This window comes from Entelurus aequoreus, linkage group LG14, assembly GCF_033978785.1.
Source record: "Entelurus aequoreus isolate RoL-2023_Sb linkage group LG14, RoL_Eaeq_v1.1, whole genome shotgun sequence".
NCBI lineage: Eukaryota > Metazoa > Chordata > Actinopteri > Syngnathiformes > Syngnathidae > Entelurus > Entelurus aequoreus.
In genome coordinates this window covers 63,287,886-63,307,885 of record NC_084744.1, presented here as the reverse complement: position 1 = coordinate 63,307,885, position 20,000 = coordinate 63,287,886, and the positions used below count along the sequence as shown (strand labels likewise).

Below are 20,000 nucleotides of genomic sequence, written 5' to 3'. Positions count from 1 at the left end.
TCGGTTGGTAGAGTGGCCGTGCCATCAACCTGAGGGTTGCAGGTTCGATTCCCGCTTCCGCCATCCTAGTCACTGCCGTTGTGTCCTTGGGCAAGACACTTTACCCACCTGCTCTCAGTGCCACCCACACTGGTTTAAATGTAACTTAGATATTGGGTTTTCACTATGTAAAGCGCTTTGAGTCACTAGAGAAAAGCGCTATATAAATATAATTCACTTCACACTTCACATCTATCTATCTATTGGACTTTAAAATCTAGTGGCCTTCTATTTGTTGCAGCCTGGGCCTTCACCAGCTCTACCTGCTGCAGCTTGGACGTCCACTAACCTCAGCCTGGCCTTCCACTGCCTCCAGCCGGCATGTTTGCTAGCCTCCGCCTGGCCTTTCCACTGCCATAGCCTGGATGTCTGCCCGCTTCAGTCTGGCCTTGTTCTGGCTATAGCCTGGGCCTCTGTTAGACTTAGCTTGGCTTTCAAACTGCTGCAGCCTGGGCCTCTGGATTTAGAATCATCCCTCAGAACTGCTGGCACGGCTTGTCAGCCATGAGAGTGGCTTTAATTTTCTTCTGGACCTTTCCCTTCACTTCCCAGATTCATACAGCTGAAATATAATAAGTGTCCAACCAAGATGATATACAAACTGAATGCAATAAGACCTAAACGGTAGGTCGGCATGCTAGAAACGCACCTGTCTTATAGAGACAGGTATCCCAAAAGGATATCTGATAGAGGCCAAGGTCCTAGCGGTAATGGTTTTAAATAAACATCCTCAGTATGTCAGACATTATTTTTATTCTTTTTTGAATGACATCACATACAAATGTAACAGGCAACCCTTCGAGCAGGATTTGAACCAGTGACCTAAGGATAGCAGCATGAGCAACTACAGTCCTCCGCTCTACCAACTGAGCTATCGAAGGATCTGACTTGACCAGCTCTTTAGAATTCAATTTATTCGCATTTAGATCATTCAGATCTGCACAATTGTAATTATTTGTAATAATGGAAGCATCAGCTCAAATACGTTTTTCAAATTAAATACAGGATACAGGACGGCTGCAGGGAAGCAAAAGGGACCCCTTTGTAGAAATGTAAAGAAGTTAACATCAGGAGCCTGAACAGGGACTTGAACCCTGGACCCTCAGATTAAAAGTCTGATGCTCTGCCGACTGAGCTACACAGGCTCTTTTCAGTTCTGATTTGCCCAACGTCTGAGAGAACAGCCATATTGGCAACCTCAGATGAAAGTGAATTAATTAGGAGGTTCAGTGACAAGCTGGGAATTGTCAAAGCTCGAACACAAACCTCATTTTTGACAGTTAAGTCAGTTTTACATCATCATCAACAAAGGTTTTGATCAAAAAAGAAGCTCCTCTCCCGAAGTTGCCAACTCTGAGCTGGATTTAACTTGGATGCTCCCCACATTGTCGAGCCAATTGCCTTGGGGACAGAAGCTGAATTGTACCTTCGATAGCTCAGTTGGTAGAGCGGAGGACTGTAGTTGCTGATGCTGACATCCTTAGGTCGCTGGTTCAACTCCGGCTCGAAGGATTGCCCATTCCACTTTTATGTGATGTCAACAAAAAAATACGTCTGACATCCTGAGGACGTCCGTTCAAAACCATTACCACTAAGACCTAGGCCTCTATCAGGTATCCTTTTGGGATACTTCTCTCTATAAGACAGGAAGATTGTGGAAGATCACTCTACTCATATGCTTTTGTCCACTTTGCTGCCCCTCCTTGGCAGGGATATTTGGAAGTATGTTAAGACAAACAATAAAGAATCAAAATCATGTCTTGTGTCTTGAGGTTGACACAAAATAGGAACCATAATAGTTGTATGAATCTGGGAAGTGAAGGGAAAGGTCCAGAAGAAAATGTAAGCCACTCTCATGGCTGACAAGCCGTGCCAGCAGTTCTGAGGGATGATTCTAAATCCAGAGGCCCAGGCTGCAGCTAAGCTAGGTCTAACAGAGAACAAGGCCAGGTGGAGGCTAGCAATCAAGCTGGCTGGAGGCAGTGGAAGGCCAGGCTGAGGTTAGTGGACGTCCAAGCTGCAGCAGGTAGAGCTGGTGAAGGCCCAGGCTGCAACAAATAGAAGGCCACTAGATTGGAAAGTCCAACAAAAGCAGTCAGTAAAGCCCCGTTTTGGTATTAAGCCTAATGTAAACTGTGTTGCTTTGACGTAAGATATTTATGATATACAACCTGTCCTACAGTAAAAATGGTCCTTCTCGTAGGGCTAGTGGCGCAATGGATAACGCGTCTGACTACGGATCAGAAGATTCTAGGTTCGACTCCTGGCTAGCTCGTTGTTTTCGTTAATTGAACTGAAACAAAATTCAGTGCCATTTCTTATAGGCTCAGTCAATCAATCGATACTTTATTGTCTTAGTTATAAACAACATTAATACATAACAATAACATATTTTGAAGCATAGTTCATCTACACTTGAAGACTTCATTATTAGCCTCCTAAGAACTTTTGAAAATTTCAAAAAAATCTGCCAAATGTTTGCAATATTCATAACATTCTTGGTAGTTAAACATTCTTCAGAAGCATTTTGCTTAATTTTTTAGAGACCCTGAAATGCTCAGTCATGGAGCGTAAGACATTCTTTTTGAGTTTGAGCTTTGAGTTGACCAATACTAGGCTCTGAGACCCCCTTGGAAAGGCCTCCTTCCAGCCCTCAAAAGTCACCAACAGGGCAGAACTTGGTTACATTTTAAAAAGTGAACCCACAAATGATTGGTGTAGCTGAAATAGCTCAGTTGGGAGAGCGTCAGACTGAAGATCTGAAGGTCCCTGGTTCGATCCCGGGTTTCAGCACAACTCTGTGCTCTTCTTCACCAGTTGTTTTTTACTAATAAGCCTTCTGTGGCTCTTACATACTGAAATGGTCTCCCTGACCTGCTAGCCTTGCAGGCAGAATTCTAACTTCAGTTGTCACACACCTTTCTGTCATTATCAATTTGGACAACTGTTTCATTAAAAAATCTCCCGGACAAAACGGCACTGAATTTTGTTTCAGTTCAAATAACAAAGACCAACAAGCTAGCCAGGAGTTGAACCTAGAATCTTCTGATCCGTAGTCAGACGCGTTATCCATTGCGCCACTAGCCCTATGGAAAGAAACACCTTACTGTAGGACAGGTTGTATATCATAAATATCTTACACCAAAGCAACACACAGTTTCCATTAGGCTTCAAACCAAAACGGGGCTTTACCGACTGCTTTTGTTGAATCAATAAAGTACTATCTATCTATCTATTGGACTTTAAAATCTAGTGGCCTTCTATTTGTTGCAGCCTGGGCCTTCACTAGTCCTCTACCTGCTGCAGCTTGGACGTCCACTAGCCTCCGCCTGGCCTTTCCACTGCCATAGCCTGGATGTCTGCCCGCTTCAGTCTGGCCTTGTTCTGGCTATAGCCTGGGCCTCTGTTAGACTTAGCTTGGCTTTCAAACAGTAAAGCCCCATTTTGGTATTAAGCCTAATGTAAACAGTGTGTTGCTTTGACGTAAGATATTTACGATATACAACCTGTCCTACAGTAAAAATGGTCCTTCCCATAGGGCTAGTGGCACAATGGATAACGCGTCTGACTACGGATCAGAAGATTCTAGGTTCAACTCCTGGCTAGCTCACTGTTTGTGGAGCGTAAGACACTCTTTTTGAGTTTGAGCTGACCAATTCTAGGCTCTGAGACCCCCTTGGAAAGGCCTCCTTCCAGCCCTCAAAAGTCACCAACAGGGCAGAACTTGGTTACATTTTAAAAAGTGAACCCAAAGTTGGTTGATGTAGCTGAAATAGCTCAGTTGGGAGAGCGTCAGACTGAAGATCTGAAGGTCCCTGGTTCGATCCCGGGTTTCAGCACAACTCTGTGTTCTTCTTAACCAGTTGTTTTTACTAATAAGTCTTCTGTGGCTCTTACATACTGAAATGGTCTCCCTGACCTGCTAGCCTTGCAGGCAGAATTCTAACTTCAGGTGTCACACACCTTTCTGTCATTATCAATTTGGACAACTGTTTCATTAAAAAATCTCCCGGACAAAACGGCACTGAATTTTGTTTCAGTTCAAATAACAAAGACCAACAAGCTAGCCAGGAGTTGAACCTAGAATCTTCTGATCCGTAGTCAGACGCGTTATCCATTGCGCCACTAGCCCTACTAAAAAGCACCTTACTGTAGGACAGGTTGTATATCATAAATATCTTACGCCAAAGCAACACACAGTTTCCATTAGGCTTCAAACCAAAACGGGGCTTTACTGACTGCTTTTGTTGAATCAATAAAGTACTATCTATCTATCTATTGGACTTTAAAATCTAGTGGCCTTGTATTTGTTGCAGCCTGGGCCTTCACCAGCTCTACCTGCTGCAGCTTGGACGTCCACTAACCTCAGCCTGGCCTTCCACTGCCTCCAGCCGGCATGTTTGCTAGCCTCCGCCTGGCTTTTCAACTGTCATAGCCTGGATGTCTGCCCGCTTCAGTCCGGCCTTGTTCTGGCTCTGTTTTTGAGCTGACCAATACTAGGCTCTGAGACCCCCTTGGAAAGGCCTCCTTCAAGCCCTCAAAAGTCACCAACAGGGCAGACCTTGGTTACATTTTAAAAAGTGAACCCGAAAGTAATTGGTATAGCTGAAATAGCTCAGTTGGGAGAGCGTCAGACTGAAGATCTGAAGGTCCCTGGTTCGATCCCGGGTTTCAGCACAACTCTGTGTCTTTCTTAACCAGTTGTTTTTTACTAATAAGTCTTCTGTGGATTAAGGACTAAGGATCAGAAGATTCTAGGTCAAACTCCTGGCTAGTGCTTTGTTAATTGAACTGAAACTATATTCTGTGCCGTTTATTCAGGAATTTTTTTCCCATTTAAAATAAATATCTACAAACTGGAACGTGCTTTTTTTTTCTTCTTTTTATTATTGTGAATGGATAACTGGAAGTTGTACCTGTTGTTATACTCGGGGCATTCAATCAGAATTAGGTGGGTGAGGAAAAAGGTGACCAAAAATATAAAAATCTTGCCTGAGCTCGCCGTTCTTTTGTTAGAGTATAAATTGTTGGGGCTTGTCACTAGCATTTAGACTAGATGTGACTATTCTGTCTAAGAGCATGATGAGGAGAGCAAACACCTAATCAGTCAGGATGGGTAGCTACAGCCGTGATCGTATAGTGGTTAGTACTCTGCGTTGTGGTCACAGTGACCCGGTTCGAATCCGGGTCACGGCATTTGCCATTTCTTTAAACTGTCTTTTTTTGATGATAATTTTTGAAAAAAGATGTATGTTGTTCCCTCTGGTAAGTAGTTGAACAAGATGAGAAACCAAGCAGGTACTCTGGCAACATTCAAAATATCTATTTGATGTCATTACAGTATTGGCCTTGATGCATGATTTAATATGACTGATGTGTGCTTTGTGCTGTTAGTTTATCCCTTGGTGAAATTGCATTATAAGCTCAGTCAATCAATCAATACTTATTGTCTTTGTTATAAACAACATTAATACATAACAATAACATTTTCTGAAGCATAGTTCATCTACACTTGAATACTTCATTATTAGCCTCCTAAGAACTTTTGAAAATTTCTGAAAAATCTGCCAAATGTTTGCAATATTCATAACATTCTTGGTAGTAAAACATTCTTCACAAGCATTTTGCTTCATTTTTTAGCGACCCTGAAATGCTCAGTCATGGAGCGTAAGACACTCTTTTTGAGTTTTAAACTTTGAGCTGACCAATACTAGGCTCTGAGACCCCCTTGGAAAGGCCTCCTTCCAGCCCTCAAAAGTCACCAACAGGGCAGACCTTGGTTACATTTTAAAAAGTGAACCCACAAATGATTGGTGTAGCTGAAATAGCTCAGTTGGGAGAGCGTCAGACTGAAGATCTGAAGGTCCCTGGTTCGACCCCGGGTTTCAGCACAACTCTGTGTTCTTCTTAACCAGTTGTTTTTACTAATAAGTCTTCTGTGGCTCCCACATACTGAAATGGGCTACATGACCTACCAGGCTTGCTGGCGGAATCCTAGCATCAGTTATCACACACCTTTCCGTCATTATTAATTTGGACAACCATTACGTTAAAAAAACTCCCGAAAAAAATGGCACTGAATTTTGTTTCAGTTCAATTAAGAAAGACCAACAAACTAGCCAGGAGTTGAACCTAGCTGCATTCGGTTCTTCCATTATTTCATATTATTACAAATGTCTGCAACTCTGTCTAGTGGTTAATTATATTTTAATAAATTGAAATCCTAAATGAAAACCGACAGCAAGACCTTCGATAGCTCAGTTGGTAGAGCGGAGGACTGTAGTTGCTGATGCTGACATCCTTAGGTCGCTGGTTCAACTCCGGCTCGAAGGATTGACACTTTTATGTGATGTCATTTAAAAAAAATCAAATTGATGTTTGACATCCTGAGGACGTCCGTTCAAAACCATTACCACTAGGACCTTGGCCTCTATCAGGTATCCTTTTGGGATACTTCTCTCTATAAGACAGGAAGATTGTGGAAGATCACTCTACTCATATGCTTTTGTCCACCTTACTGCCCCTCCTTGGCAGGGATATTTGGAAGTATGTTAAGTCAAACAATAAAGAATCAAAATCATGTCTTGTGTCTTGAGGTTGACACAAAATAGGAACCATAACAGCTGTATGAATCTGGGAAGTGAAGGGAAAGTCCAGAAGAAAATGTAAGCCACTCTCATGGCTGACAAGCCGTGCCAGCAGTTCTGAGGGATGATTCTAAATCCAGAGGCCCAGGCTGCAGCTAAGCTAAGCTAACAGAGAACAAGGCCAGGTGGAGGCTAGCAATCAAGCTGGCTGGAGGCAGTGGAAGGCCAGGCTGAGGTTAGTGGACGTCCAAGCTGCAGCAGGTAGAGGACTAGTGAAGGCCCAGGCTGCAACAAATACAAGGCCACTAGATTGGAAAGTCCAATAAAAGCAGTCAGTAAAGCCCCATTTTGCCTAATGTAAACTGTGTGTTGCTTTGACGTAAGATATTTACGATATACAACCTGTCCTACAGTAAAAATGGTCTTCCCGTAGGGCTAGTGGCGCAATGGATAACGCGTCTGACTACGGATCAGAAGATTCTAGGTTCAACTCCTGGCTAGCTCATTGTTTTTGTGGAGCGTAAGACACTCTTTTTGAGTTTGAGCTGACCAATTCTAGGCTCTGAGACCCCCTTGGAAAGGCCTCCTTCCAGCCCTCAAAAGTCACCAACAGGGCAGAACTTGGTTACATTTTAAAAAGTGAACCCAAAGTTGGTTGATGTAGCTGAAATAGCTCAGTTGGGAGAGCGTCAGACTGAAGATCTGAAGGTCCCTGGTTCGACCCCGGGTTTCAGCACAACTCTGTGTTCTTCTTAACCAGTTGTTTTTACTAATAAGTCTTCTGTGGCTCTTACATACTGAAATGGTCTCCCTGACCTGCTAGCCTTGCAGGCAGAATTCTAACTTCAGTTGTCACACACCTTTTTGTCATTATCAATTTGGACAACTGTTTCATTAAAAAACTGGAACGTGCTTTTTTCCCCTTCTTTTTATTATTGTGAATGGATAACTGGAAGTTGTACCTGTTGTTGTACTCGGGGCATTCAATCAGAATTAGGTGGGTGAGGAAAAAGGTGACCAAAAATATAAAAATCTTGCCTGAGCTCGCCGTTCTCTTGTTAGAGTATAAATTGTTGGGGCTTGTCACTAGCATTTAGACTAGATGTGACTATTCTGTCTAAGAGCATGATGAGGAGAGCAAACACCTGATCAGTCAGGATGGGTAGCTACAGCCGTGATCGTATAGTGGTTAGTACTCTGCGTTGTGGTCGCAGCAACCCCGGTTCGAATCCGGGTCACGGCATTTGCCATTTCTTTAAACTGTCTTTTTTTGATGATGATTTTTGAAAAAAGATGTATCTTGTTCCCTCTGGTAAGTAGTTGAACAAGATTCGCATTTAGATCATTCAGATCTGCACAATTGTAATTATTTGTAATAATGGAAGCATCAGCTCAAATACGTTTTTCAAATTAAATACAGGATACAGGACGGCTGCAGGGAAGCAAAAGGGACCCCTTTGTAGAAATGTAAAGAAGTTAACATCAGGAGCCTGAACAGGGACTTGAACCCTGGACCCTCAGATTAAAAGTCTGATGCTCTGCCGACTGAGCTACCCAGGCTCTTTTCAGTTCTGATTTGCCAAAGGTCTGAGAGAACAGCCATATTGGCAACCTCAGATGAAAGTGAATTAATTAGGTTTTGACCAAAAAAGAAGCTCCTCTCCCGAAGTTGCCAGCTCTGAGCTGGATTTAACTTGGATGCTCCCCACATTGTCGAGCCAATTGCTTTGGGGACAGAAGGAGAATTGTACCTTCGATAGCTCAGTTGGTAGAGCGGAGGACTGTAGTTGCTGATGCTGACATCCTTAGGTCGCTGGTTCAACTCCGGCTCGAAGGATTGCCCATTCCACTTTTATGTGATGTCAACAACAAAAAAACGTCTGACATCCTGAGGACGTCCGTTCAAAACCATTACCACTAGGATCTTGGCCTCTATCAGGTATCCTTTTGGGATACTTCTCTCTATAAGACAGGAACATTGTGGAAGATCACTCTACTCATATGCTTTTGTCCACCTTGCTGCCCCTCCTTGGCAGGGATATTTGGAAGTATGTTAAGACAAACAGTAAAGAATCAAAATTATGTCTTGTGTCTTGAGGTTGACACAAAATAGGAACCATAATAGTTGTATGAATCTGGGAAGTGAAGGGAAAGGTCCAGAAGAAAATGTAAGCCACTCTCATGGCTGACAAGCCGTGCCAGCAGTTCTGAGGGATGATTCTAAATCCAGAGGCCCAGGCTGCAGCTAAGCTAGGTCTAACAGAGAACAAGGCCAGGTGGAGGCTAGCAATCAAGCTGGCTGGAGGCAGTGGAAGGCCAGGCTGAGGTTAGTGGACGTCCAAGCTGCAGCAGGTAGAGCTGGTGAAGGCCCAGGCTGCAACAAATAGAAGCCCACTAGATTGGAAAGTCCAACAAAAGCAGTCAGTGAAGCCCCGTTTTGGTAGTAAGCCTAATGTAAACTGTGTGTTGCTTTGACTTAAGATATTTACGATATACAACCTGTCCTACAGTAAAAATGGTCCTTCTCGTAGGGCTAGTGGCGCAATGGATAACGCGTCTGACTACGGATCAGAAGATTCTAGGTTCAACTCCTGGCTAGCTCACTGTTTGTGGAGCGTAAGACACTCTTTTTGAGTTTGAGCTGACCAATTCTAGGCTCTGAGACCCCCTTGGAAAGGCCTCCTTCCAGCCCTCAAAAGTCACCAACAGGGCAGAACTTGGTTACATTTTAAAAATGGAACCCAAAGTTGGTTGATGTAGCTGAAATAGCTCAGTTGGGAGAGCGTCAGACTGAAGATCTGAAGGTCCCTGGTTCGATCCCGGGTTTCAGCACAACTCTGTGTTCTTCTTAACCAGTTGTTTTTACTAATAAGTCTTCTGTGGCTCTTACATACTGAAATGGTCTCCCTGACCTGCTAGCCTTGCAGGCAGAATTCTAACTTCAGTTGTCACACACCTTTTTGTCATTATCAATTTGGACAACTGTTTCATTAAAAAATCTCCCGGACAAAATGGCACTGAATTTTGTTTCAGTTCAATTAACAAAGACCAACAAGTTAGCCAGGAGTTGAACCTAGAATCTTCTGATCCGTAGTCAGACGCGTTATCCATTGCGCCACTAGCCCTATGAAAATAAACACCTTACTGTAGGAAAGTTTGTATATCATAAATATCTTACACCAAAGCAACACACAGTTTCCATTAGGCTTCAAACCAAAACGGGGCTTTACCGACTGCTTTTGTTGAATCAATAAAGTACTATCTATCTATCTATTGGACTTTAAAATCTAGTGGCCTTCTATTTGTTGCAGCCTGGGCCTTCACCAGCTCTACCTGCTGCAGCTTGGACGTCCACTAACCTCAGCCTGGCCTTCCACTGCCTCTAGCCGGCATGTTTGCTAGCCTCCGCCTGGCTTTTCCACTGCCATAGCCTGGATGTCTGCCCGCTTCAGTCCGGCCTTGTTCTGGCTCTGTTTTTGAGCTGACCAAAACTAGGTTCTGAGACCCCCTTGGAAAGGCCTCCTTCAAGCCCTCAAAAGTCACCAACAGGGCAGACCTTGGTTACATTTTAAAAAGTGAACCCAAAAAAAATTGGTATAGCTGAAATATAAATTGATGTTTGACATCCTGAGGACGTCCGTTCAAAACAATTTCCACTAGGACTTTGGCCTCTATCAGGTATCCTTTTGGGATACTTCTCTCTATAAGACAGGAAGATTGTGGAAGATCACTCTACTCATATGCTTTTGTCCACCTTGCTGCCCCTCCTTGGCAGGGATATTTGGAAGTATGTTAAGTCACACAATAAAGAATCAAAATCATGTCTTGTGTCTTGAGGTTGACACAAAATAGGAACCATAACAGCTGTATGAATCTGGGAAGTGAAGGGAAAGGTCCAGAAGAAAATGTAAGCTTCATTTTTTAGCGACCCTGAAATGCTCAGTCATGGAGCGTAAGACATTCTTTTTGAGTTTTAAACTTTGAGCTGACCAATACTAGGTTCTGAGACCCCCTTGGAAAGGCCTCCTTCCAGCCCTCAAAAGTCACCAACAGGGCAGACCTTGGTTACATTTTAAAAAGTGAACCCACAAATGATTGGTGTAGCTGAAATAGCTCAGTTGGGAGAGCGTCAGACTGAAGATCTGAAGGTCCCTGGTTCGATCCCGGGTTTCAGCACAACTCTGTGTTCTTCTTAACCAGTTGTTTTTACTAATAAGTCTTCTGTGGCTCTTACATACTGAAATGGTCTACATGACCTACCAGGCTTGCTGGCGGAATCCTAGCATCAGTTGTCACACACCTTTCTGTCATTATTAATTTGGACAACCATTACGTTAAAAAAAACTCCCGAAAAAAAAAGCACTGAATTTTGTTTCAGTTCAATTAACAAAGACCAACGAGCTAGCCAGGAGTTGATCCTAGAATCTTCTGATCTATAGTCAAACGTGTTATCCATTGCACCACTAGCCTTATGGGACAAGATATCTTACTGTTGTATCTTACGCTGTATCTTAAATATCTTACGCTTGTCCCTTTTTGGGGTAGCGGGGGTGCTGGATTCTATCTCAGCTGCATTCGGTTCTTCCATTATTTCATATTATTACAAATGTCTGCAACTCTGTCTAGTGCAGGGGTCGGCAACCCAAAATGTTGAAAGAGCCATATTGGACCAAAAATACAAAAAAAAATCTGTCTGGAGCCGCAAAAAATTAAAAGCCATACTACATGTGTCATTGGATATAAATTTAATTAAGAGGACTTAAAGGAAACTAAATGAGCTCAAATATAGCTACAAATCAGGCATAATGATGCAATATGTACATATCGCTAGCCTAAATAGCATGTTAGCATCGATTAGCTTGCAGTCATGCAGTGACTAAATATGTCTGATTAGCACTCCACACAAGTCAATAACATCAACAAAACTCACCTTTGTGCACTCACGCACGACGTTAAAAGTGTGGTGGACAAAATGAGACAGAAAAAGTGGCATAAAACACGTCCTAGAAAGTCGGAGAAATTTATACATGTAAACAAACTATACGGTGAGTTCAAGGACCGCCAAAATAAGTATGAAAAAACGGCGCTCGCCAAATACTCGAATGAGTGAAGCATATTTAATATAAACAGTGTGATTTATAACAATTATGGAGGTTTGTGTCATGTTTGTCCTCCTACAGAAACCATACTAAAACAAAAAAATACATTTTTTCCCCTCATCTTTTTCCATTCTTCATACATTTTTGAAAAATCTCCAGAGAGCCACTAGGGCGGCGCTAAAGAGCCGCATGCGGCTCTAGAGCCGCGGGTTGCCGACCCCCGGTCTAGTGGTTAATTAGATTTTAATACATTGAATTCCTAAATGAAAAATGACAGTAGGACCTTCGATAGCTCAGCTGGTAGAGCGGAGGACTGTAGTTGCTGATGCTGACATCCTTAGGTCGCTGGTTCAACTCCGGCTCGAAGGATTGACACTTTTATGTGATGTCATTTAAAAAAAATCAGACTGAAGATCTGAAGGTCCCTGGTTCGATCCCGGGTTTCAGCACAACTCTGTGTTCTTCTTAACCAGTTGCTTTTACTAATAAGTCTTCTGTGGCTCTTACAATACTGAAATGGTCTCCCTGACCTGCTAGCCTTGCAGGCAGAATTCTAACTTCAGTTCGCACACACCTTTCTGTCATTATTAATTTGGACAACTGTTTCTTTAAAAAAACTCCCAGAAAAAATGACACTGAATTTTGTTTCAGTTCAATTAACAAAGACCAATGAGCTAGCCAGAAGTTGAACCTAGAATCTTCTGATTCATAGTCAGACACGTTATCCATTGCGCCACTAGCCCTATGGGAATGTACATCTTACTGTAGGACAGGTTGTATATCATAAATATCTTACGCCAAGGCAACACACCGTTTACGTTAGGCTTAATACCAAAACAAAGCTTTACTGACTGCTTTTGTTGGACTTTAAAATCTAGTGGCCTTCTATTTGTTGCAGCCTGGGCCTTCACCAGCTCTACCTGCTGCAGCTTGGACGTCCACTAACCTCAGCCTGGCCTTCCACTGCCTCCAGCCGGCATGTTTGCTAGCCTCCGCCTGGCTTTTCAACTGCCATAGCCTGGATGTCTGCCCGCTTCAGTCCGGCCTTGTTCTGGCTCTGTTTTTGAGCTGACCAATACTAGGCTCTGAGACCCCCTTGGAAAGGCCTCCTTCAAGCCCTCAAAAGTCACCAACAGGGCAGACCTTGGTTACATTTTAAAAAGTGAACCCGAAAGTAATTGGTATAGCTGAAATAGCTCAGTTGGGAGAGCGTCAGACTGAAGATCTGAAGGTCCCTGGTTCGATCCCGGGTTTCAGCACAACTCTGTGTCTTTCTTAACCAGTTGTTTTTTACTAATAAGTCTTCTGTGGATTAAGGACTAAGGATCAGAAGATTCTAGGTCAAACTCCTGGCTAGTGCTTTGTTAATTGAACTGAAACTATATTCTGTGCCGTTTCTTCAGGAATTGTTTTCCCATTTAAAATAAATATCTACAAACTGGAACGTGCTTTTTTTCCCTTCTTTTTATTATTGTGAATGGATAACTGGAAGTTGTACCTGTTGTTGTACTCGGGGCATTCAATCAGAATTAGGTGGGTGAGGAAAAAGGTCACCAAAAATATAAAAATCTTGCCTGAGCTCTCCGTTCTCTTGTTAGAGTATAAATTGTTGGGGCTTGTCACTAGCATTTAGACTAGATGTGACTATTCTGTCTAAGAGCATGATGAGGAGAGCAAACACCTAATCAGTCAGGATGGGTAGCTACAGCCGTGATCGTATAGTGGTTAGTACTCTGCGTTGTGGTCACAGTGACCCGGTTCGAATCCGGGTCACGGCATTTGCCATTTCTTTAAACTGTCTTTTTTTGATGATGATTTTTGAAAAAGAGGTATGTTGTTCCCTCTGGTAAGTAGTTGAACAAGATGTCATTACAGTATTGGCCTTGATGCATGATTTAATATGACTGATGTGTGCTTTGTGCTGTTAGTTTATACCTTGGTGAAATTGCATTATAAGCTCAGTCAATCAATCAATACTTATTGTCTTTGTTATAAACAACATTAATACATAACAACAACATTTTCTGAAGCATAGTTCATCTACAATTGAATACTTCATTATTAACCTCCTAAGAACTTTTGAACATTTCTGAAAAATCTGCCAAATGTTTGCAATATTCATAACATTCTTGGTAGTCAAACAATCTTCACAAGCATTTTGCTTAATTTTTTAGAGACCCTCAAAAACTCAGTCATGGAGCGTAAGACATTCTTTTTGAGTTTGAGCTTTGAGCTGACCAATACTAGGCTCTGAGACCCCTTGGAAAGGCCTCCTTCCAGCCCTCAAAAGTCACCAACAGGGCAGACCTTGGTTACATTTTAAAAAGTGAACCCAAAGCTGGTTGATGTAGCTGAAATAGCTCAGTTGGGAGAGCGTCAGACTGAAGATCTGAAGGTCCCTGGTTCGACCCCGGGTTTCAGCACAACTCTGTGTTCTTCTTAACCAGTTGTTTTTACTAATAAGTCTTCTGTGGCTCTTACATACTGAAATGGTCTCCCTGACCTGCTAGCCTTGCAGGCAGAATTCTAACTTCAGTTCTCACACACCTTTCTGTCATTATTAATTTGGACAACTGTTTCATTAAAAAATCTCCCGGACAAAATGGCACTGAATTTTGTTTCAGTTCAATTAACAAAGACCAACGAGCTAGCCAGGAGTTGAACCTAGAACCTTCTGATCCGTAGTCAGACGCGTTATCCATTGCGCCACTAGCCCTATGGAAATTAACTCCTTACTGTAGGACAGGTTGTATATCATAAATATCTTACACCAAAGCAACACACCGTTTCCATTAGGCTTCAAACCAAAACAAAGCTTTACTGACTGCTTTTATTGAACTTTAAAATCTAGCGGCCTTCTATTTGTTGCAGCCTGGGCCTTCACCAGCTCTACCTGCTGCAGCTTGGACGTCCACTAACCTCAGCCTGGCCTTCCACTGCCTCCAGCCGGCATGTTTGCTAGCCTCCGCCTGGCCTTTCCACTGTCATAGCCTGGATGTCTGCCCGCTTCAGTCTGGCCTTGTTCTGGCTATAGCCTGGGCCTCTGTTAGACTTAGCTTGGCTTTCAAACCGCTGCAGCCTGGGCCTCTGGATTTAGAATCATCCCTCAGAACTGCTGGCACGGCTTGTCAGCCATGAGAGTGGCTTCAATTTTCTTCTGGACCTTTCCCTTCACTTCCCAGATTCATAAAGCTGAAAAATAATAAGTGTCCAACCAAGATGATATACAAACTGAATGCAATAAGACCTAAACAGTAGGTCGGCATGCTAGAAACGCACCTGTCTTATAGAGACAGGTATCCCAAAAGGATATCTGATAGAGGCCAAGGTCCTAGTGGTAATGGTTTTAAATAAACATCCTCAGTATGTCAGACATTATTTTTATTCTTTTTTGAATGACATCACATACAAATGTAACAGGCAACCCTTCGAGCCGGAGTTGAACCAGGGACCTAAGGATAGCAGCATGAGCAACTACAGTCCTCCGCTCTACCAACTGAGCTATCGAAGGATCTGACTTGACCAGCTCTTTAGAATTCACTTTATTCGCATTTAGATAATTCAGATCTGCACAATTGTAATTATTTGTAATAATGGAAGCATCAGCTCAAATACGTTTTTCAAATTAAATACAGGATAAGGAAGCAAAAGGGACCCCTTTGTAGGAATGTAAAGAAGTTAACATCAGGAGCCTGAACAGGGACTTGAACCCTGGACCCTCAGATTAAAAGTCTGATGCTCTGCCGACTGAGCTACCCAGGCTCTTTTCAGTTCTGATTTGCCCAACGTCTGAGAGAACAGCCATATTGGCAACCTCAGATGAAAGTGAATTAATTAGGAGGTTCAATGACAAGCTGGTAATTGTCAAAGCTCGAACACAAACCTCATTTTTGACAGTTAAGTCAGTTTTACATCATCATCAACAAAGGTTTTGATCAAAAAAGAAGCTCCTCTCCCGAAGTTGCCAGCTCTGAGCTGGATTTAACTTGGATGCTCCCCACATTGTCGAGCCAATTGCCTTGGGGACAGAAGCTGAATTGTACCTTCGATAGCTCAGTTGGTAGAGCGGAGGACTGTAGTTGCTGATGCTGACATCCTTAGGTCGCTGGTTCAACTCCGGCTCAAAGTATTGCCCATTCCACTTTATGTGATGTCAACAAAAAAAAAGTCTGACATCCTGAGGACGTCCGTTCAAAACCATTACCACTAGGACCTTGGCCTCTATCAGGTATCCTTTTGGGATACTTCTCTCTGTAGGACAGGAAGATTGTGGAAGATCACTCTACTCATATGCTTTTGTCCACCTTACTGCCCCTCCTTGGCAGGGATATTTGGAAGTATGTTAAGTCAAACAATAAAGAATCAAAATCATGTTTTGTGTCTTGAGGTTGACACAAAATAGGAACCATAATAGTTGTATGAATCTGGGAAGTGAAGGGAAAGTCCAGAAGAAAATGTAAGCCACTCTCATGGCTGACAAGCCGTGCCAGCAGTTCTGAGGGATGATTCTAAATCCAGAGGCCCAGGCTGCAGCTAAGCTAGGTCTAACAGAGAACAAGGCCAGGTGGAGGCTAGCAATAAAGCTGGCTGGAGGCAGTGGAAGGCCAGGCTGAGGTTAGTGGACGTCCAAGCTGCAGCAGGTAGACCTGGTGAAGGCCCAGGCTGCAACAAATACAAGGCCACTAGATTGGAAAGTCCAACAAAAGCAGTCAGTGAAGCCCCGTTTTGGTAGTAAGCCTAATGTAAACTAGTGGCGCAATGGATAACGCGTCTGACTACGGATCAGAAGATTCTAGGTTCAACTCCTGGCTAGCTCATTGTTTGTGGAGCGTAAGACACTCTTTTTGAGTTTGAGCTGACCAATTCTAGGCTCTGAGACCCCCTTGGAAAGGCCTCCTTCCAGCCCTCAAAAGTCACCAACAGGGCAGAACTTGGTTACATTTTAAAAAGTGAACCCAAAGCTGGTTGAAGTAGCTGAAATAGCTCAGTTGGGAGAGCGTCAGACTGAAGATCTGAAGGTCCCTGGTTCGACCCCGGGTTTCAGCACAACTCTGTGTTCTTCTTAACCAGTTGTTTTTACTAATAAGTCTTCTGTGGCTCTTACATACTGAAATGGTCTCCCTGACCTGCCAGCCTTGCAGGCAGAATTCTAACTTCAGTTGTCACACAGCTTTTTGTCATTATCAATTTGGACAACTGTTTCATTAAAAAATCTCCCGGACAAAATGGCACTGAATATTGTTTCAGTTCAATTAAGAAAGACCAATGAGCTAGCCAGGAGTTGAACCTAGAATCTTCTGATCCGTAGTCAGACGCGTTATCCATTGCGCCACTAGCCCTATGGAAATAAACACCTTACTGTAGGAAAGTTTGTATATCATAAATATCTTACACCAAAGCAACACACAGTTTCCATTAGGCTTCAAACCAAAACGGGGCTTTACTGACTGCTTTTGTTGAATCAATAAAGTACTATCTATCCATCTATTGGACTTTAAAATCTAGTGGCCTTCTATTTGTTGCAGCCTGGGCCTTCACCAGCTCTACCTGCTGCAGCTTGGACGTCCACTAACCTCAGCCTGGCCTTCCACTGCCTCCAGCCGGCATGTTTGCTAGCCTCCGCCTGGCTTTTCAACTGCCATAGCCTGGATGTCTGCCCGCTTCAGTCTGGCCTTGTTCTGGCTATAGCCTGGGCCTCTGTTAGACTTAGCTTGGCTTTCAAACCGCTGCGGCCTGGGCCTCTGGATTTAGAATCATCCCTCAGAACTGCTGGCATGCCTTGTCAGCCATGAGAGTGCCTTCAATTTTCTTCTGGACCTTTCCCTTCACTTCCAAGATTCATACAGCTGAAATATAATAAGTGTCCAACCAAGGTGATATACAAACTGAATGCAATAAGACCTAAACGATAGGTCGGCATGCTAGAAACGCACCTGTCTTATAGAGACAGGTATCCCAAAAGGATATCTGATAGAGGCCAAGGTCCTAGCGGTAATGGTTTTAAATAAACATCCTCAGTATGTCAGACATTATTTTCATTCTTTTTTGAATGACATCACATACAAATGTAACAGGCAACCCTTCGAACCGGAGTTGAACCAGGGACCTAAGGATAGCAGCATGAGCAACTACAGTCCTCCGCTCTACCAACTGAGCTATCGAAGGATCTGATTTGACCCGCTCTTTAGAATTCAATTTATTCGCATTTAGATAATTCAGATCTGCACAATTGTAATTATTTGTAATAATGGAAGCATCAGCTCAAATACGTTTTTCAAATTAAATACAGGATAAGGAAGCAAAAGGGACCCCTTTGTAGAAATGTAAAGAAGTTAACATCAGGAGCCTGAACAGGGACTTGAACCCTGGACCCTCAGATTAAAAGTCTGATGCTCTGCCGACTGAGCTACCCAGGCTCTTTTCAGTTCTGATTTGCCAAACGTCTGAGAGAACAGCCATATTGGCAACCTCAGATGAAAGTGCATTAATTAGGAGGTTCAGTGACAAGCTGGGAATTGTCAAAGCTCGAACACAAACCTCATTTTTGACAGTTTAGTCAGTTTTACATCATCATCAACAAAGGTTTTGACCAAAAAAGAAGCTCCTCTCCCGAAGTTGCCAGCTCTGAGCTGGATTTAACTTGGATGCTCCCCACATTGTCGAGCCAATTGCCTTGGGGAGAGAAGCTGAATTGTACCTTCGATAGCTCAGTTGGTAGAGCGGAGGACTGTAGTTGCTGATGCTGACATCCTTAGGTCGCTGGTTCAACTCCGGCTCGAAGGATTGCCCTTTCCACTTTTATGTGGACGTCTGACATCCTGAGGACGTCCGTTCAAAACCATTACCACTAGGATCTTGGCCTCTATCAGGTATCCTTTTGGGATACTTCTCTCTATAAGACAGGAAGATTGTGGAAGATCACTCTACTTATATGCTTTTGTCCACCTTACTGCCCCTCCTTGGCAGGGATATTTGGAAGTATGTTAAGACAAACAGTAAAGAATCAAAATCATGTCTTGTGTCTTGAGGTTGACACAAAATAGGAACCATAATAGTTGTATGAATCTGGGAAGTGAAGGGAAAGGTCCAGAAGAAAATGTAAGCCACTCTCATGGCTGACAAGCCGTGCCAGCAGTTCTGAGGGATGATTCTAAATCCAGAGGCCCAGGCTGCAGCGGTTTGAAAACCAAGCTAAGTCTAACAGAGGCCCAGGCTATAGCCAGAACAAGGCCAGACCGAAGCGGGCAGACATCCAGGCTATGGCAGTTGAAAGGCCAGGCTGAGGTTAGTGGACGTCCAAGCTGCAGCAGGTAGAGCTGGTGAAGGCCCAGGCTGCCACAAATAGAAGCCCACTAGAAAGTCCTTGGACTTGAAAGTCCAATAAAAGCAGTCAGTAAAGCACCGTTTTGGTAGTAAGCCTAACGTAAACTGTGTCAATCAGGCTGGGGAGCTACAACCGTGATAGTATCATGGTTAGTACTCTGGGTTGCGGCCGCAGCAACCCTGGTTCAACTCCAGGTCCTGGCATTTACCCTTTCTTCAAACAAAAGAAATAAACATGGGAATGCCAAAGTATTTGTAATTTCAACAATTTTCTGGGAGAAGTGGAATTAACGGGCCAGTCAGTGCGCGGAAACAGAAACAAGAGACCAAAGTGTTAAATTGGGATTTACAATCCATTTTAATTCATGTCAAATGTAGTTTACAAACGGGTCAGACACGTACCATTTCCAAGAATATACAAGACACAAAATAACTGTGACATAATTTATCTTGTGCAATTTGTCATCTTTGGGGCGAGTTCGAATGCATGTGTAAACCCGGATCACGTCCCGTTTACTCTGTGGCGGACCTTTCTAGTGGACCGAGACGTGTTGCTACAGGAGATAAAAGGACTTAAACAAGAAAGAAAAAAAAACAGTTAAGTGGAGGTGAGCTCATGCATTTGTTGTCGGAAGCAACGTCGTATTCCCCCTTTTTCCAACAGTACACACCTTATATTTGATGACTCGGGTTTTGTGATATTTGAGAAGGTTTTATTTTCTTGATCTCAGCATTTTTTTTTTTGACAACAATACAGACGTCACAGAATACATAGTTTTACAAACACAAAGCACACCGCCACCCCGCGGCCGGAGAAGGGGGTTAGGGGGCGGAGTTAAGCTGCAAAAAGGGGTCGCCGGTTCGACCCGGACTTCCCTCGCTTGACCTTTGCAGCAAAGCGGTTGGAGGATAACGGGGGGAGGGGAAGAAGAGTTGGTCGAGTATCGCTGCG

The 20,000-nt window shown here is 43.3% G+C and overlaps 1 protein-coding gene and 32 non-coding genes across 35 annotated transcripts in view; 21 read left to right on the top strand and 12 right to left on the bottom strand.

The window, feature by feature from the left end:
• Positions 1-833: 833 nt before the first annotated feature.
• trnay-gua (transfer RNA tyrosine (anticodon GUA)) lies at positions 834-920 on the bottom strand. The gene is given in 2 exon segments: positions 834-869; positions 884-920. It is a non-coding gene; the product is annotated as a tRNA-Tyr (tRNA).
• Positions 921-1,111: 191 nt separating this feature from the next.
• On the bottom strand, positions 1,112-1,184 carry trnak-uuu (transfer RNA lysine (anticodon UUU)). The gene has a single exon. It is a non-coding gene; the product is annotated as a tRNA-Lys (tRNA).
• A 280-nt stretch (positions 1,185-1,464) lies between these two features.
• Positions 1,465-1,551, top strand: trnay-gua (transfer RNA tyrosine (anticodon GUA)). Its single transcript is given in 2 exon segments — positions 1,465-1,501; positions 1,516-1,551. It is a non-coding gene; the product is annotated as a tRNA-Tyr (tRNA).
• Positions 1,552-2,241: 690 nt separating this feature from the next.
• On the top strand, positions 2,242-2,314 carry trnar-acg (transfer RNA arginine (anticodon ACG)). Its single transcript has one exon. It is a non-coding gene; the product is annotated as a tRNA-Arg (tRNA).
• Positions 2,315-2,759: 445 nt separating this feature from the next.
• Positions 2,760-2,832, top strand: trnaf-gaa (transfer RNA phenylalanine (anticodon GAA)). Its single transcript has one exon. It is a non-coding gene; the product is annotated as a tRNA-Phe (tRNA).
• Positions 2,833-3,053: 221 nt separating this feature from the next.
• On the bottom strand, positions 3,054-3,126 carry trnar-acg (transfer RNA arginine (anticodon ACG)). Its single transcript has one exon. It is a non-coding gene; the product is annotated as a tRNA-Arg (tRNA).
• A 450-nt stretch (positions 3,127-3,576) lies between these two features.
• trnar-acg (transfer RNA arginine (anticodon ACG)) lies at positions 3,577-3,649 on the top strand. Its single transcript has one exon. It is a non-coding gene; the product is annotated as a tRNA-Arg (tRNA).
• Positions 3,650-3,805: 156 nt separating this feature from the next.
• Positions 3,806-3,878, top strand: trnaf-gaa (transfer RNA phenylalanine (anticodon GAA)). Its single transcript has one exon. It is a non-coding gene; the product is annotated as a tRNA-Phe (tRNA).
• Positions 3,879-4,098: 220 nt separating this feature from the next.
• trnar-acg (transfer RNA arginine (anticodon ACG)) lies at positions 4,099-4,171 on the bottom strand. Its single transcript has one exon. It is a non-coding gene; the product is annotated as a tRNA-Arg (tRNA).
• Positions 4,172-4,643: 472 nt separating this feature from the next.
• On the top strand, positions 4,644-4,716 carry trnaf-gaa (transfer RNA phenylalanine (anticodon GAA)). The gene has a single exon. It is a non-coding gene; the product is annotated as a tRNA-Phe (tRNA).
• Positions 4,717-5,857: 1,141 nt separating this feature from the next.
• trnaf-gaa (transfer RNA phenylalanine (anticodon GAA)) lies at positions 5,858-5,930 on the top strand. Its single transcript has one exon. It is a non-coding gene; the product is annotated as a tRNA-Phe (tRNA).
• A 355-nt stretch (positions 5,931-6,285) lies between these two features.
• trnay-gua (transfer RNA tyrosine (anticodon GUA)) lies at positions 6,286-6,372 on the top strand. The gene is given in 2 exon segments: positions 6,286-6,322; positions 6,337-6,372. It is a non-coding gene; the product is annotated as a tRNA-Tyr (tRNA).
• Positions 6,373-7,058: 686 nt separating this feature from the next.
• On the top strand, positions 7,059-7,131 carry trnar-acg (transfer RNA arginine (anticodon ACG)). The gene has a single exon. It is a non-coding gene; the product is annotated as a tRNA-Arg (tRNA).
• Positions 7,132-7,289: 158 nt separating this feature from the next.
• On the top strand, positions 7,290-7,362 carry trnaf-gaa (transfer RNA phenylalanine (anticodon GAA)). The gene has a single exon. It is a non-coding gene; the product is annotated as a tRNA-Phe (tRNA).
• Positions 7,363-7,797: 435 nt separating this feature from the next.
• On the top strand, positions 7,798-7,869 carry trnah-gug (transfer RNA histidin (anticodon GUG)). The gene has a single exon. It is a non-coding gene; the product is annotated as a tRNA-His (tRNA).
• Positions 7,870-8,113: 244 nt separating this feature from the next.
• trnak-uuu (transfer RNA lysine (anticodon UUU)) lies at positions 8,114-8,186 on the bottom strand. Its single transcript has one exon. It is a non-coding gene; the product is annotated as a tRNA-Lys (tRNA).
• Positions 8,187-8,376: 190 nt separating this feature from the next.
• On the top strand, positions 8,377-8,463 carry trnay-gua (transfer RNA tyrosine (anticodon GUA)). Its single transcript is given in 2 exon segments — positions 8,377-8,413; positions 8,428-8,463. It is a non-coding gene; the product is annotated as a tRNA-Tyr (tRNA).
• A 693-nt stretch (positions 8,464-9,156) lies between these two features.
• On the top strand, positions 9,157-9,229 carry trnar-acg (transfer RNA arginine (anticodon ACG)). Its single transcript has one exon. It is a non-coding gene; the product is annotated as a tRNA-Arg (tRNA).
• Positions 9,230-9,385: 156 nt separating this feature from the next.
• trnaf-gaa (transfer RNA phenylalanine (anticodon GAA)) lies at positions 9,386-9,458 on the top strand. The gene has a single exon. It is a non-coding gene; the product is annotated as a tRNA-Phe (tRNA).
• A 1,271-nt stretch (positions 9,459-10,729) lies between these two features.
• On the top strand, positions 10,730-10,802 carry trnaf-gaa (transfer RNA phenylalanine (anticodon GAA)). Its single transcript has one exon. It is a non-coding gene; the product is annotated as a tRNA-Phe (tRNA).
• Positions 10,803-12,007: 1,205 nt separating this feature from the next.
• trnay-gua (transfer RNA tyrosine (anticodon GUA)) lies at positions 12,008-12,094 on the top strand. The gene is given in 2 exon segments: positions 12,008-12,044; positions 12,059-12,094. It is a non-coding gene; the product is annotated as a tRNA-Tyr (tRNA).
• An 817-nt stretch (positions 12,095-12,911) lies between these two features.
• trnaf-gaa (transfer RNA phenylalanine (anticodon GAA)) lies at positions 12,912-12,984 on the top strand. The gene has a single exon. It is a non-coding gene; the product is annotated as a tRNA-Phe (tRNA).
• Positions 12,985-14,075: 1,091 nt separating this feature from the next.
• Positions 14,076-14,148, top strand: trnaf-gaa (transfer RNA phenylalanine (anticodon GAA)). Its single transcript has one exon. It is a non-coding gene; the product is annotated as a tRNA-Phe (tRNA).
• Positions 14,149-14,368: 220 nt separating this feature from the next.
• Positions 14,369-14,441, bottom strand: trnar-acg (transfer RNA arginine (anticodon ACG)). Its single transcript has one exon. It is a non-coding gene; the product is annotated as a tRNA-Arg (tRNA).
• A 708-nt stretch (positions 14,442-15,149) lies between these two features.
• Positions 15,150-15,236, bottom strand: trnay-gua (transfer RNA tyrosine (anticodon GUA)). The gene is given in 2 exon segments: positions 15,150-15,185; positions 15,200-15,236. It is a non-coding gene; the product is annotated as a tRNA-Tyr (tRNA).
• Positions 15,237-15,414: 178 nt separating this feature from the next.
• Positions 15,415-15,487, bottom strand: trnak-uuu (transfer RNA lysine (anticodon UUU)). The gene has a single exon. It is a non-coding gene; the product is annotated as a tRNA-Lys (tRNA).
• Positions 15,488-15,766: 279 nt separating this feature from the next.
• On the top strand, positions 15,767-15,854 carry trnay-gua (transfer RNA tyrosine (anticodon GUA)). Its single transcript is given in 2 exon segments — positions 15,767-15,804; positions 15,819-15,854. It is a non-coding gene; the product is annotated as a tRNA-Tyr (tRNA).
• An 844-nt stretch (positions 15,855-16,698) lies between these two features.
• Positions 16,699-16,771, top strand: trnaf-gaa (transfer RNA phenylalanine (anticodon GAA)). Its single transcript has one exon. It is a non-coding gene; the product is annotated as a tRNA-Phe (tRNA).
• Positions 16,772-16,991: 220 nt separating this feature from the next.
• trnar-acg (transfer RNA arginine (anticodon ACG)) lies at positions 16,992-17,064 on the bottom strand. Its single transcript has one exon. It is a non-coding gene; the product is annotated as a tRNA-Arg (tRNA).
• A 739-nt stretch (positions 17,065-17,803) lies between these two features.
• On the bottom strand, positions 17,804-17,890 carry trnay-gua (transfer RNA tyrosine (anticodon GUA)). The gene is given in 2 exon segments: positions 17,804-17,839; positions 17,854-17,890. It is a non-coding gene; the product is annotated as a tRNA-Tyr (tRNA).
• Positions 17,891-18,068: 178 nt separating this feature from the next.
• trnak-uuu (transfer RNA lysine (anticodon UUU)) lies at positions 18,069-18,141 on the bottom strand. Its single transcript has one exon. It is a non-coding gene; the product is annotated as a tRNA-Lys (tRNA).
• Positions 18,142-18,421: 280 nt separating this feature from the next.
• Positions 18,422-18,508, top strand: trnay-gua (transfer RNA tyrosine (anticodon GUA)). Its single transcript is given in 2 exon segments — positions 18,422-18,458; positions 18,473-18,508. It is a non-coding gene; the product is annotated as a tRNA-Tyr (tRNA).
• An 874-nt stretch (positions 18,509-19,382) lies between these two features.
• The window catches only part of rnf220a (ring finger protein 220a), a 390,449-nt gene continuing 389,831 nt past the window's right edge, over positions 19,383-20,000 (bottom strand). For all 3 annotated transcript variants that reach the window (XM_062070417.1, XM_062070416.1, XM_062070415.1), the window contains one exon: positions 19,383-20,000. This exon is cut by the window's right edge and continues 951 nt beyond it. The gene's annotated coding sequence lies outside the window, so the exon portion shown is untranslated.